A 15,216-nucleotide genomic window follows, 5' to 3' on the forward strand; every position below is an offset into this window, starting at 1 on the left:
CTTAAAACTTGTTATTTATACTTTAAAAAAAATAAATATTTTAAACATTTTTACAAGCTATTTTTTTGTTTTTAAAATTTTAATTTTTTAATAAGTGTTTTTATGTTTGTATTCTTTACTTGGTAGAAATTTTTATAATTTTACAATATAAAACATAAAATTTGGTTTATGTAATGAATATAAGTTAAAAATATTTTAAAATCCTATTCAGTACATAGACACTGTTAATATTTCTTGTTCTTGAATTAATCCTTTATAAAACTGATTAATTAATTATACAAATTTAAATAAAGGACTGCACCATAAGAGAATTGTTTTAAGATAACAGGCTTGTTTTAAAATATATTAGTATTTTAAGCTGTTTGAATTTTGTACAGTAAGCCATATGACATCCCAACAATATAAAAAATCTATCTATGTAGGCATATATATAAAGTATTACTAAGATCAATATGTAATTAAATTAATTTAATTATTGCTGATATGAGATTCATTCACCTGTTGTTTTTTAATAGAAAAAAAATGTATTATAATTAACCAAATGTTGGATGAATTATATAAAAAAAATTTAAAACAACTAGGAATATATATACTTTAACTATGGTACTAATAAACGGTACTACAGATTTACATTCATTTGATGTTATATAAAGTAAATGTGTCGCTGGAGTAAGTCTAGCAGCACATATAAATCTATTGAAAATGCATAACAATCATTTTTTGTATGGTAGGTTAATGCTTTGCATAAACTTAATATATGATATTTTTTAAAATTCGGTGTCTAGTCCTCGGTAGTATAGTGGCGAGTATCCCCGCCTGTCACGCGGGAGACCGGGGTTCGATTCCCCGCCGGGGAGGATTTTTTTTTTCACTTCTTAGAAATCATTTTAATGTATGTTAGTTATTAATTTTTTTTTTTGATAATAGAATGTTACATCTAAAAAATTTAATAGTAAAAGATTTTGGAGTTAATAACTTCCACGAAAAACCCAAACCGCCCTATCGTAACTAGGGATCTTTGGTTTAGCAGTCGCAACTTTGCTTTCTACTGAAATTTGTACAACCTATTACGACAGAAGGATAAAAATATGACATGAAAACCAAAATTAAGGCGTATTCTAATTATACAGTGAGAAAAATACGTAGATGTATAAAATTGCTTGAATCAAAAAATACAAATTTTTAAATAATAGTTAATGAAATTATTTACAGAAGTATTAATTTTGGTGTAGTTGGGACTGATTTCTTACTGAAAAAACAGTTATGGATTCCCTCACTTTCAAATTAACTGCATCTGCAAGGTCGAAGTTGTGCTGAAATATATTTTGTTTTAAAATATACACTGGAGATCGGATCCAGTAAAAATTATAACGGACTTGTGTCTGAGTATATAACCACATTATGGTGAACTCAATGTTACCTGCCATATATAATTTCTTTACTTAGCTTTTTGCTGAAAATATATTTAAGTACATTGTTTACTCCACCAAAGTTTATGAGCATCGTTGGTTCAGTGGTAGAATGCTCGCCTGCCACGCGGGCGGCCCGGGTTCGATTCCCGGACGATGCATAATTTTTATTTCATGAAATATATTCAAAAAGTAGTTTTTGAGTGAAGTGAAATATCTAGTGAAAAATATTCCAGTGATTTTTAATTCTGTACATATAACTAGCGGATTGATAAAATTTTGACCTTGTGAAAAACCTGTGCGATTAAAATTATGTGTTTGTGTTATTTGTTTTGCAGATGAAGTTATTTACATTTATATAAGTGAAAGGTAATTAAATGAAAAATTACATCGTCTACTTACACGTTTTGATGATAGTTTTTTGTCGTAATCCTTTCTTAGTCTGAGTTTTTTACAGCGTAGTCATAATACAGGGATAAGTAGAAGTGCGTAGATAAGAAGTAAAAGCCTATTTCTGATATTCCAAATATTTTCACACAAAATTAAAGAAAAAAATTACTTGGGAACTTAGGAGGAAACGTTTATTAAGTTTAGAGTACTTATTCCCTTTATCCAGAAAATTTAGGTATTCTCGTTCAGGTAGCAGACTGCCTCATTCCTCTAAATGCATCTCTTATCTTTAGTAAGGCGTAGATCACGAAACTCCTTTGCGTTTCTTAAAACTTTTGTTTGTAAGTGAAAATAAATTTTAAAAAAAGTTTTTTTTTATTCATACTGAAAACTAAAAAAAGGTTATTACTATTTGTTTCTTAAATTTTGACTTTAGGAAGTTGGTGCCAGTTTAAAAACAACTAAAAATTTACCATGTCTTGACTGGGTGCCGACTTCTAAAAGGCTAAATTTAAATATACATTGAGACAGTATTAGTTTTTAAATTTTACTCCATATTTTTTATTATCTTTTTATTTACGAACATTCTAAGAAATTGGTCTTTTACCTCCAATTCAGGGGAATCTTTTACTACTGCCCCAGTTACATTAGAATGGTTAGTATGTACATGTAATCCACCGTGTTGGTCTAATGGTGAACTCGTTATCGCAAATCAGCTGATTTCGAAGTCGGGAGTTCCAACGTTCAAATCCTAGTAAAGGCAGTTACTTTTATACGGATTTGAATACTAGAGCGTGGATACCGGTGTTCTTTGGTGGTTGGTTTCAATTAACCACACTTCTCAGAAACGGGTGACCTAAAACTGTACAAGACTATACTTTGTTTACATTCATACATATCATACTCATTCATCCTCTGAAGCTTAATATATCTTACGGTGGTTCCGGAGGCTAAACAGAAAAAGAAAAGTATGTACACATTTATTCAGTAATATTTTTTTGATGCATAATTACGGCTTTAAATGAAAACTCGTCGAGTTGTTATTGAAGTTTGTCGGAAGGTCCGTCGAAGCCTTCTTAGACTAGTATTATTAGTCGGTATTGGTTCCTCGCTATTCTCATGCTTAGGTTTTTGTTATTCGATACTAATATACATAGCATAGGACGCAATTACGTAAGGGCCTCGAAAAATTTGCGCTGAATTTCCATCTAGACTTCGTAAGTATTAACTAAAAAAAAAAAAAATAATGATCATATTTGTTTTTCTTGTGAGTTCCGTAACTTATTTTCTTTATTAAATTTTATGAGTAGTGGAGTAAATTTTACACTTTTTTTGTTTTTTGGAGTCTTTTCATTTTTTGTTTTACAATCTCCTTAGTGCTTTTCGTTTGTGCATTAAATGTATTGTTTCTTACGTATTTTGTTTTTGTCTAAACTAAAATTATATGTTTGGTAAACGCCCATAAATAATAATATAATTATTATTAGTAAGGAAAGAAAGCTTCTTTTATATATATATATATATATATATATATATAAACTTGAGAATTTTTCCTAATTTTACTGCCGTAAAAAAAAACGAAAAAAAACATTCCCATGCCGGGAATCGAACCCGGGCCTCCTGGGTGAAAGCCAGGTATCCTAGCCACTAGACCACATGGGAGCCATTTCTTGTTTGCCGAATTATCCTTTTAAATATATTTGAGGTATGTGTTTTTGTTTTATTTGTCAGAGAACAAGCGTAATTAAAGTATTTTACATCTTGTTTCTGTTTTAGCCGGAACCACCGTAATAAGATATTACTTCAGAGGAGGATGAAAATGTAAATGTGTATAGTCTTGTACAGTCTCAGGTCGACCGTTCCTGAGATGTAAAATATTTATTTTACTTGGATGCAATAAAAATTCATTCTGATCTGAACTATTTTTTTTTCTTTATATTTTGTCTGTGTAATTTATGATAGAATTAATTTTAGTTACGTTTTAAATGTTTTTCTTTTATACTTTTAACATATAATACTTTGACTAGGCTTCCTCTAAATTTCTTTTAACGTCTCTTTTTTGCAAATTGTAGTCCATATTAAAAAAAAATACAATGTTATTTTATTTTTAATTTATTTAAAATTTAGACTAATGCTTTTTTTAATATATCGGATTTGTTGTACAACCCACCCAGAAATAGATTGGTTGATGAATTTATTTTTAGTCATTGCTTTGAGCACAGAATCAGAACCGTTAATAAAGAATTTAAATTATAGCCCAACAGCAAATTACGCCGAAATGAATAACACCGAATGAAGTTATTGTTTCAGTTCATTGAATTGAATTCTTTTGTCGTACTTCATTATATACTTTTACTTATCGGTTCAGTTTTTGGTTTCTCTCTTTTTTTCTTTTCTGAATTAATTTATTTTTTTATTAGCATCAGCTATCGTGGACATTAGACCTTTGTGCCCTTTAGCATTCTAAGAAAAACAATAAAGAAAAGTTACCTATTTTTGCCTTCGTTTCATTTGACGTCCGTGTGAAAAGTGCGAAAAAAATCTAGAAATATGCCCTTGCTATCAAATAATTCATCTTTTCTCATCGTTCTCCTTAATTTAGATACTTTAGCTAACCGTTTACAACTGGAATGCACAACGCCCATTTTTAAAAAAATAGCTCATCTTTTCCTTTTCTTATCCAAAAAATCGACTCCAAAGAAGCACGGGAAGATTCAAACCTAATTAAAAGTTATATTTCATTCACCCTACCGCCAAATATTATACCGGTTCAAGAAAGCGATACTTCGTTTTGTCCCCAGAAAAAAAGTACAAGAAAGAAATTTCGTATAAGCTAATATATGTACAGAAACCTCTTTTTAACCATTTATTTGCCATTTTGTGTTTTTCTTTTAAGTAAAAATTTATAACTCCAGAAGGGATTGAATTATTTTAACGAAGTTTGGAATATTTTTTTACGAAATAGATTACTTTTTTATAATATGTACGTTGCAGTCTCTATAACTAGTGAACGAAAAGCAACTCTCCCCCCACAGCCTATGAGATAAGAATGATATGTATGACATGTAAAAGAAGTGTAGTCTAACTCAGGCCGACTATTTCTGAGACGTTTGGTTAATTGAACCCCAATCACCAGAGTACACCGTTAACCACTGTCTAGTATGAAGATCCGTATAAAAGCGACTAACTTTTACTAGCATTTCAATCTCAAAACCTTTGACTTCGAAATTAGCTGTTAAACAACTGATTTGCGACGACGAGTTAACCATTAGACCAGCCCGGTAGGCTATGAAATAAATAATTATGGGAAATTAAAATGGCGGCTGTATATATATTTTTTTTCACTCACTACATCTCTAGGTAAAGGTGTAAGCAGTAGTTGTTCATTAGATAAATTTTAATTGTTTAATTGGGTTTTTCACCTTTCAAATCGTATTTCAAACGGCTGAATTATAATGAAAAATGTTAGCGTGAGTTTGTGCTCAAACGAGAATATAATTTCCTGCATTTTAATCTCGTCCACTTTTTTATATTAGTACCATTCAGACAGTTTATATATATATTAATTTAACTCTAAACCGGCGTAACAAAAATGTGTACTTATTTTCATTTTCAGATCCTATGCATCAAAATGAAAAAAATATTTCCTGTGGGAAAAAATGAATATTTTCCTTTTGTATTCCATCTGTTCGCCAATTTGTCGTTTTTAAAGAAATATTTACATCTCAAGATCGGATGGTGGAATCAGCATAATACTTGGCAACATGATTACAATAGCTTTTTCTAATAAATAAAAAATTACGAGGTAAGGACTTTCTTAAATTTTAAATTGGCGCTATGTCATTATTTAATTTTTTACATCTTGGTAATCAGTTTTATCAGAATCGTTTTTATTAGTGAAAATGTTAGTCTTTCCATTGAAAAAAATGACACCTTATTTTTTAAAATCGGTCGAAAAACATCTGATGTATTGTAGAAAAATTATGACGTAATTTTAATCGGATTTCATCTCGATCAATTGTTTGAATAAACAGCTGTCGTATTGGGTACAGTATTATGATATGATTTTTAAATCATTTTATTTCTAAGGATGTAATTATCTAAGGTTATGTTCCAATATAATAGAAATATCTCATTTATTTAAGTGCTGTTTATCCCACTTGAGATCCAGTTATGCTATCATGAATGATTCTTTTTAGGTGAACTTAATCAGATGTACAAAAAAACTTTTTCTACTTTTTTAAACATGTTTACTTCTTTGTAGGAAGTAAAGGAATTATTGTTATCGTGAAAAATTTCGGTTTTCAGATTTCAACGGAAATATTCATTTTGACATCTCTGAATCAATTTTGACTAGTTTTGTGACGTCCGTACGTACTTACGTATCTCACATAACTCAAAAACGATTAGCCGTAGGATGTTGACATTTTGGATTTAGAGCTGTTGTAACCACTGAAATAAATATTTCAGTGGTTACAACATCCAGTTGTGCAAAGAATTTGGATTTTTTCTTAACTGTAGTAATAAGCTCCCATTGAGAGCTTTTAAACGATATACGTATCATAAGTGGTATTTATTTTCATTGGCTCCAGAGTTATAGACAAATAAAATTTTAATTAATGAAATATTTCTCTCTTAAAGGGGAAGGCACATCGGTTTGAACCAGACTTCATCTTCTTTTTTATTTAAATTTATTGATTTATTAATAATTATTAACCTCCGATTGTAAAAACGTTTTCACAATAAATAATAAATAATTCAATAATAACAACAAAAAAAGAAAATATATCAGAAGTTATTAATCAAATAAAATTTTATGTACGTTTCATTTAAAAAAAAGATGTGTATATGTAATTTAATAGGCGTACAAGGAAGTCATGTGGTGCCCAGATCAGATTTTTTTCTATTACTAACGCTGCCTTTGTTGCATTTTAGTTTCAGCTGAATTTATGTCAACGACCTTTTTTGATTAAGCTTAATATCCGTTTTACCAAGATAGAATTTATACATTTTTTTTTTTTGTAATGCTTTATAAAATTGCTTGCTAAAGATGTAATTTTTATTATTTTTTTAAAATTTATTTTTGTCCGCAGTTTAGTAACTGTAATACAAAAACCCCGTTTTTTTGTATATTTCTATGTACAAGGTGTCCCATAAGTTTCCATACATAGAAAAATAAAACTATAAAAACAATAAAGGTTCAACTTACCAATAATAATGACTGTTAAATTATTCAAGGGCTTTCGGATTTTATTCGTCCATCATCAGGAATAGTCGATTAATTATAAAATTTACAGTTGTGCATTTAAATAGTAGAATCGAAATTAAAATGAAATAAAATAAATGGTTAAAATTTGTATATTCATAACATAATTTGTATTATTAAACTTAAATAAAATAAATATTTAATGAAATAAAATAAGCAGATAATTTCTAGTGAAATGTTTTTGACTATAAGACTACATTAATTTAAATTATTGAATGTACTGCAATATAAATACTTTGTTTTATAAATAATTTTATTAACTCTTATTTCTTGAAAGAAAGAAAAAGTACAAAATAAAAATTAATTTTATATCTCGTATAAATTGTTGGCTAGCTATGAACAATATTTTTAAATTAACGGTATGCTCGTATCTAATAGTGATTTATATAAAAATAATTCTACAACAGCGTAATTAAATGTTAATATGAATAAATGTAAAAATCTGATGTGGACATCACATGACTTCCTTGTACGCCTATTAAATTACATATTCACATTTTTAAAAGTACATAAAAATGTTATTTCACTAATAAATTCTGATATTTTTTCATATTTTTTTTTATTGTTATTATTGAATTATTATTTATCGTAAAACATTTTTTACAATCGGAGGTTAATAATTCTTAATAAATCAATATATTTAAATTAAAAAGAAGCTAAAAAAAAGATGAAGTCTGATTCGAACCGATGTGCCTTCTCCTTGATCCAAATATTTCATTAATTAAAGGTTTATTTGGCTATAACTGTGGAACCAATGAAAATAAGTACCACTTATGATATATCGTTGAAAAGCTCTCAATGAGGACTTAGTACTGCAGTAAGAAAAGGTCCAAATTCAGATTTGTTTGGATTTTGGGCTTTTTTACACACTTTTGGTTCAGTCGATTGCAATCAAAAGGGGAGGTGTACAACTAGACGTTACAATAGTCCTAAATCCAAAATTTCAACATCCTACGGCTAATCGTTTTTGAGTTATGCGAGATACATACGTACGTACAGACGTCACGCCGAAACTAGTCAATGCGGATTCAGGGATTGGTGATTTCCGTTGAAATCTGAAAACCGAAATTTTTCGAGATCACAATATTTCCTTTACTTCGTACAAGGAAGTAAAAATTGTAATTTTAAATTATAGTAATAAAGCACCTTTTAATAAATTCTGCGATTTATAGATAACGTATCGAGTTTTTATTATAGTATTATATTGAGGTTGTACCTGGTTCTAAAGTAAAGGTAGAGAGCTGCAAATTGGAAGCATAGTCTACTATGCCTTTTTATTTTTTGATTCGAAAAATGAAATCGATAACGGTATTAGGTCGTCGCCCCAGAGGAAATATTCACAACTTCACCCCCAAGGAGGGTAGGGCCTCGATCTATGACTTAAAACCTATCTGGCTTTTAACCTTCACTACGAATGTATCCTGAAAATTTGAAAGCAATCGGTCGGTTGGTCCTCGCGTGATGCTGCAAATGGACAGAACCGCCACAAACGTTCGCATTTACATATTAGTCTGTTGGTGTAGATTAATTATTCCTATTTTTTTGGTAGCTTTAACACAAGTAAAGAACTTGAGGTTCGATAGATACCACGCAGAATCACTTTCTCTGAGATTAGTGATATGATTATACAGCTAGTTCTAGTGATGGTGTCAAGCGTAGGAGGTCTGCTTTATGGTAGTAAAGTTGGCGTGCTGATAAGCAATCGTGAATTCGGATCAACGTAGTAGTAGTAAATGGGAAACCAATTTACTATTTACTCTGGATTTTCGTTAGTTCGCCTAACATCAGAAGCTTGTCATTCTTGAATATGGATATGTCATTTTGTAGGAGCGACTTGTGATTCATAACGGATTGTACACTCCCATTACGGTGTTACCGTAACGTTACATTATGTCTAATTAAAAGTATACTACTTACTATTTTTTACATATATAAATAGATAAGATGCACTTTTGGAGCGGTTGTCTCCATATTCAGTTCGAATTATTTAAGAATAATTTTATTTGACCTTTGAGCTCGATTACTTCGAAAACTGTTAAGTTTGGTAGAAAGAGGAAATCAGTGTCGTTAGATGATTTTTGATTCTCTATTAGAATATAACATTTGTTTTGCTCGATTTTGTATTTTATTTTCTCTTTTTCTTCTTCTCCCCCGGGCCGGATCTTGCAGTTAAGTATTGCACAGTCAGAGGAGTGTCTTTTACTCTAACGGGCTTCCACGTCCCGGCCCCCCATTCGGACCTCACTTTGCGCCCGCCTCAAACCCCCATAGTAGTATACACCAGGCCCGGGTATGCCGTCCCTGGGTCCCCACTCCGGGAGCCGGGACTCGGTTTTTATGCCAATGACTAAATTTTTTTATTTTTATTTTTTTAACTTCTCTACTCCCGGGCCGGACCGACTTGATGGTATTACGCCACCCAGGGGAGTGTCCGTTACTCTAATAGGCCCTCCCCACCTACCGGCTATATACCGGCATGGCAGGTCAGGCCTACCGGTTGGCTCTTTTGAGATTTTTTTTCCCTTTTTTAACTTAGTTAAGAAAACCTGACAGTCAACCCAAGGAGTCCTCAGCGGCTCATCGAAACCAGCACACCTCAGCATGCTGGCTCTCACCGCTGACGCTGTCCACCCAAACTACAATCTAAAAACCCATATTCCTTTCATCTGTAATTTTTTGTTTAAGGACTGACCTTATGAACTCTACAACCTTTCTCCAATTCTCTACCCTACTGAGCATATGATCTATTATCTCTGTCGGAGTCTTTCCGTCAATACCAGCATTGTATCTTAGCATTTGCCATTTTTGGAAATTCAGGAAAGTATGCTCTACATCGTCACGTTCGTTACAATACATGCACGTAGGTTGATCTCTTTTGCCAACTTTTTGGAGGTATTCATTAAAGCAGCCATGGCCAGTTAAAAACTGTGTGACATGGTAATCTATTTCTCCGTGGCGTCTGCCTGCCCATCTAACTATATCAGGAATCAAGGATCTGGTCCATCTGGCTACCCCAACCTGCAGCCATCTTTCCTGCCATATATTATTAATATCTTGTCTGACTTCATTATCCACACGTCCTAAAAACCTCTCAACCCTGTGTCTAGCAATGAGATCAATAGGGGGCACACCAGAAAGCACACAGAGGGCCTCATACGAGACCGTTCTGTAAGCGGATGCTACCTTCCTGTGTACTTTTTACTCTCCTGTGTATCTTTTTTAATCTGTCCTTGTTCCTGTTAATAGTCATAGCGGGCCACCATGCAGGAACCGCATACAAAATCGATAAGACTACGGTTGTTGCAAGTAGTCTCCTTTTTGATACCCTAGGAGCTCTGTGCTTTGACATAATAACGTTCAAGCTTTTAATCGTTTTCTCTGCGCTATGACAGACGTTCAACACATGTTCAGTGAAACGACAATTTCTTTGCAGAGTAACTCCCAAGTATCTCAATACCTGAACTTCAGCAATGTTATTACCTGCTATATATATATATATCCACTGGTTCCAACACCCTTCTACCGGTAAATTTGATATATTTGCACTTATCCACCGAGAGCTGTAGTCCTCTTGAATGCAGCCATCTATCGACTATTGCGAGTGCTGAATTTGCCTTATCCTTTACCTCATCAATTGTTTTGGCCTGAATGAGTACTGCCAAGTCGTCAGCGTAAGCCAAAAGCTAAACCCCTGACTCTATTAATGCTCGATTTTGTATTAGCATTAACAACACCCACGCGCGCGCACACATACATATTCAATCTTTTTAATAGTGGAGATTATTTTTTTATGATTTTTTAAATAATCTATCAAGAAAGTATATATTTTTGCACCCGTTTAACGTCTAATAAAAATGTTCACAAGTAATTTCCATTAATATTTGGAAAATCTCTTTTTTTATATATTTAATATATTCTGTATATTTAATATATTCACTTGCTTTTTATCATCTGTGGCGGCTCGCGTATAGGGACTGTGGAACTGCAGCACCCGTATTTCCATTCGATATTATAAATAACATTTAATATAATGAGTCCTTTTTCTTTAATTCTTTCTTTATACTTGTACAATACATAATCCTTAAGCTTAATGTCAGTAGCCATCTCCCAGTTTACGAAAAAGATACAAAAATCTTTGTATGGAACTGTGCACTTCATTTTCAGCGGCGTGGTGTTTGGTTGTTGTGCGCATGCGCACATAGGAAGCTGCACGCGAGACTTCGAGGGAGAGAGAGCACTGTCGTTCTAGCATGTTGGTGGAAGATAAGTTTTTTTTTCTCCGCGTGTGTTTTACTTAAAAACCGTGTACGATATTCTTGAATGTGATAAAGTTTAGAATTAGATTATTATCCTGCTTCCAGCTCTTCTATTTGATTCATTTTTTTCAGTTCTTTTATTTTACAGAAAACTGTAACCATGACCTTGAAAATACCCAGAAAAACATTTCCTGAAGCAGCACCCCTACAAATTTTAAGCTACGAGCTGCCACTGTTTATAAGTATTTTTATTTATTAACAAGAATTTAATCACTTATTTTTTTTTTTTGTAATAATGTAATTAATTATGTATTTTTCGACGTTGGACGGAGTTTAATATTATTTCCTTTGAACCGTCCAGCAAATGTTATTCAGTTCTTTTTTTTATTCCAGTAATAGCAGACCTACCTATTAATAATGTACAAAAAATCTGATGTGGATACCACATGATTTGCTTGTACGCCTACTAAATTACACATATACATTTTCTGAAAATGAAAAGTACATAAAATTGTATTTCACTAAAACCTCTGATATTTTTAATTTTTTTTATTGTTATTATTGAAATTATTATTTATCGTAATTTTTTTTACAATCAGAGGTTAATAATTATTAATAAATCAATATATTTGAATTAAACAAAAAAAAAGGTAAAGAAAAAAGGATGAAGTCTGATTGGAACCAATGTGCCTTCTCCTTGCAAGATCCAAATATTTTATTAATTACTTTTATTTGGCTGTAACCCTGGAACCGATGAAAATATGTACCACTTATGATATGTTATTGAAAAGCTCTCAATGACGGCTTATTATTACAGTTAAGAAAAAATCCATATAGATATTCAAATGATCCACCGTTCCGAGGAAAAAGATTGTATTAAAAAAATTGTTTTTTTTTTACCAAAATTCAATGGATTTATATGAAAACGCTTCATTACCTATTTTTTTAATGTTTAAGTTTTACATTAAAAAAAAGATTCTAAACTTTTTCCTCTCTTCAGTAATAATTATACTTGGATAATAAATAAAAGTAATTTATCGATTTTTCTCCGAGATAATTATAAATTCCAACGATCTTTTTGTTTTAAAGATATATTAATGTAAACATTAGAGTCGTCATCTTTTGTGGAACATTCCAGAACATATATAAAACATATAAACATTTAGAATTAACCTGTTTGCTGTTGGTATTAAGTAAATGATGAAATTGTATATTTTATTTTTATAATAAATCTGCGATCGATTATATTAATTTAATATCTTCCATATATTTAACTATGAGAAGAAGAGTAGACGTGTAAAGGAACTGTAAAGTATATAATGAGACGAAAAGAAAGGTTGGTTGTTTGTATAACTGGCTTCACTGAATGTCGGTTGTCAAGTTGGAAACGGTAAACCGTAATTTGAAGCAGGTGAGAGAGAAGAGAATTCAAGAAGCTGAGATAAATAAAAGGAGCTTGCATCGTGCGAATCACACGGTAGACGGGAAGGGAAGACTGGATCTACGAATTATCATGAATTGAATTAGACACGCTGCTTGAATATAAATATAATATTCATTTGAACCAGTTTTTCGTGTTATGTGATGCTGTATAACACTAGTGATAAGGTGTGCTAACCGTTCTTTAAAATAAAAGGGAAAATAAATTTTTCTTAATAAACTCGATTATCCGTCATTCGATTTACCATCGATTATTTTTTTTTTTATTGTTGTACGATTAAAATTAAAATCTTATACCGGGTAACTTATAAGTCCACTGAACAATTTAAATAACCGTTATTAATTAACAAATTACGGTATTATGGATTTAAATGTTTTTACATTGAAACAGTGGTAAACTTTTTTTTTTTATATTACAGTCCTTCAATGTGTCCGTCCAAATTTGAGTATTCGGAAGATTCGTAAAGTTATAATGAAATTCCGTCTTTCCGGGATATGACATCCGGACGGCTTTGACATTGTGATATTTAAATTTATTTTTTTTTGTAGGAAACTTCAGAACCCCATTTTTGACCATTATTTCAGTCCGATATTTACATCCTGGGTCGATTGGTGGTAGTAGCACCATAGCTATGAAGGGAAGGTGTAGTATAAGGATTGGGCAAACCAATCACTATAGTGATTGGGATATTAGTAGTCGTTTCATGACGTCCTTAGTCTAAAAAAAAAAAAACAATTATTGAAATTTCCAGATGTGTGTACGTTTGTGTGTTGGGCAGAATGTATTAATATCTCCGGACTGGATCAAATAAATTCTTCAAAAATATCCAAAAAAAGTTTTATACATTGATGTTATTAAATTTTGGACCAAATTAAAAAAAGGGAAGGAAGTTTCGGCGTTTCGAATTTTTTATTTTTTTAATAGTCGTAGAAAATTGAATTTTAATAAAAGTACTTATTAAGTTACTGCATTTGATATTCAAAGTTTTAAGTAAATCGGATTTAGGGATGAGGGATATCAAACATTGCTATTTCTAAACGTTTTTTCCTCACCTCCAAAACCTTGTTGAGAAAATTCACCGAATCTGAGTTAACTTTTGCGATAATAATGGTTTTTATTACAGAAAGCAGGACCTGTGGTGAGCAGAATGACGGTGTCGCACTTTTTGGGCTCAGTGTCACTTACATTTCAGTGCTCTTGGCTTGATATGCAACTTTATATTTGGTTTGTTGAAAAAAGACAGGAAACTACTGCAATCCTCGTTTTCTTTTTTAACTCTGGCATGGGATGCTTTTTTGTCTTCAGTCATTTGACTGGTTTGATGCAGCTCTCCAAAATTCTCTATCTAGTGCCAGTCGTTTCATTTCGGTATACCCCCTATATCCTACATCCCAAACAATTTGTTTTACATATTCCAAACGTTGGCTACCTATACAATTTTTTCCTTCTATCTGTCCCTCCAATATTAAAGCGACTATTCCAGGATGCCTTAATATGTGGCTTATAAGTCTGTCTCTTCTTTTAGCTATATTTTTCCAAATGCTTCTTTCTTCATCTATTTGCCGCAACACCTCTTCATTTGTCACTTTATCCACCCGTCTGATTTTTAACATTCTCCTATACCACCGCATTTCAAAAGCTTCTAATCTTTTCTTCTCAGATACTCCGATCGTCCAAGTTTCACTTCCATATGAAGCGACACTCCAAACGTATACTTTCAAAAATCTTTTCCTGACTTTTAAATTAATTTGTGACGTAAACAAATTATATTTCTGACTGAAGGCTCGTTTCGCCTGTGCTATTCGGCACTTTATATCATTCCTGCTTCGTCCATCTATAGTAATTCTAGTTCCCAAATAACAAAATTCTTCTACCTCCATAATCTTTTCTCCTCCTATTTTCACATTCAATGGTCTATCTTTGTTATTTCTACAACATTTCATTACTTTCGTTTCTTTCTTGTTTATTTTCATGCGGTAGTTCTTGCGCAGGACTTCATCCATGCCATTTATTGTTTCTTCTAAATCCTTTTTCCTCTCAGCTAGAATTACTACTATATCATCAGAAAATCGTGGCATCTTTATCTTTTCACCTTGTACTGTTTCTCCGAATCTAAATTGTTCTTTAACATCATTAACTGCTAGTTCCATGTAAAGATTAAAAAGTAACGGGGCTAGGGAACATCCTTGTCGGACTCCCTTTCTTATTACGGCTTCTTTCTTATGCTCTGCAATTATTACTGTTGCATGGGATGTTTATTATATTAAAATTTTCTGTTATTTTTTTGTCTTGCACCTACTTGTCTACACCCCATTTCCTGGTTACGGCGCTTAACATAAACCGTATCAAAATTGTTTTCTAATTTTTAGAATTTTTTTAAATTCTAAAAATAAATTAATTTTTTTTTTAAGTTTTTAAAATTTTTTAACAAATATTTCATATTTATTCAACCCT

General features: G+C 31.6%; 3 non-coding genes across 3 annotated transcripts; 2 read left to right on the forward strand and 1 right to left on the reverse strand.

The window, feature by feature from the left end:
• The first annotated feature begins 785 nt into the window (after nt 1-785).
• On the forward strand, nt 786-857 carry TRNAD-GUC (transfer RNA aspartic acid (anticodon GUC)). The gene has a single exon. It is a non-coding gene; the product is annotated as a tRNA-Asp (tRNA).
• A 642-nt stretch (nt 858-1,499) lies between these two features.
• TRNAG-GCC (transfer RNA glycine (anticodon GCC)) lies at nt 1,500-1,570 on the forward strand. The gene has a single exon. It is a non-coding gene; the product is annotated as a tRNA-Gly (tRNA).
• Nucleotides 1,571-3,389: 1,819 nt separating this feature from the next.
• TRNAE-UUC (transfer RNA glutamic acid (anticodon UUC)) lies at nt 3,390-3,461 on the reverse strand. Its single transcript has one exon. It is a non-coding gene; the product is annotated as a tRNA-Glu (tRNA).
• Between the last annotated feature and the right edge of the window lie 11,755 nt (nt 3,462-15,216).

The sequence above is a fragment of the Lycorma delicatula genome, chromosome 4 (assembly GCF_047948215.1).
Source record: "Lycorma delicatula isolate Av1 chromosome 4, ASM4794821v1, whole genome shotgun sequence".
NCBI classification, from domain to species: Eukaryota; Metazoa; Arthropoda; class Insecta; order Hemiptera; family Fulgoridae; genus Lycorma; species Lycorma delicatula.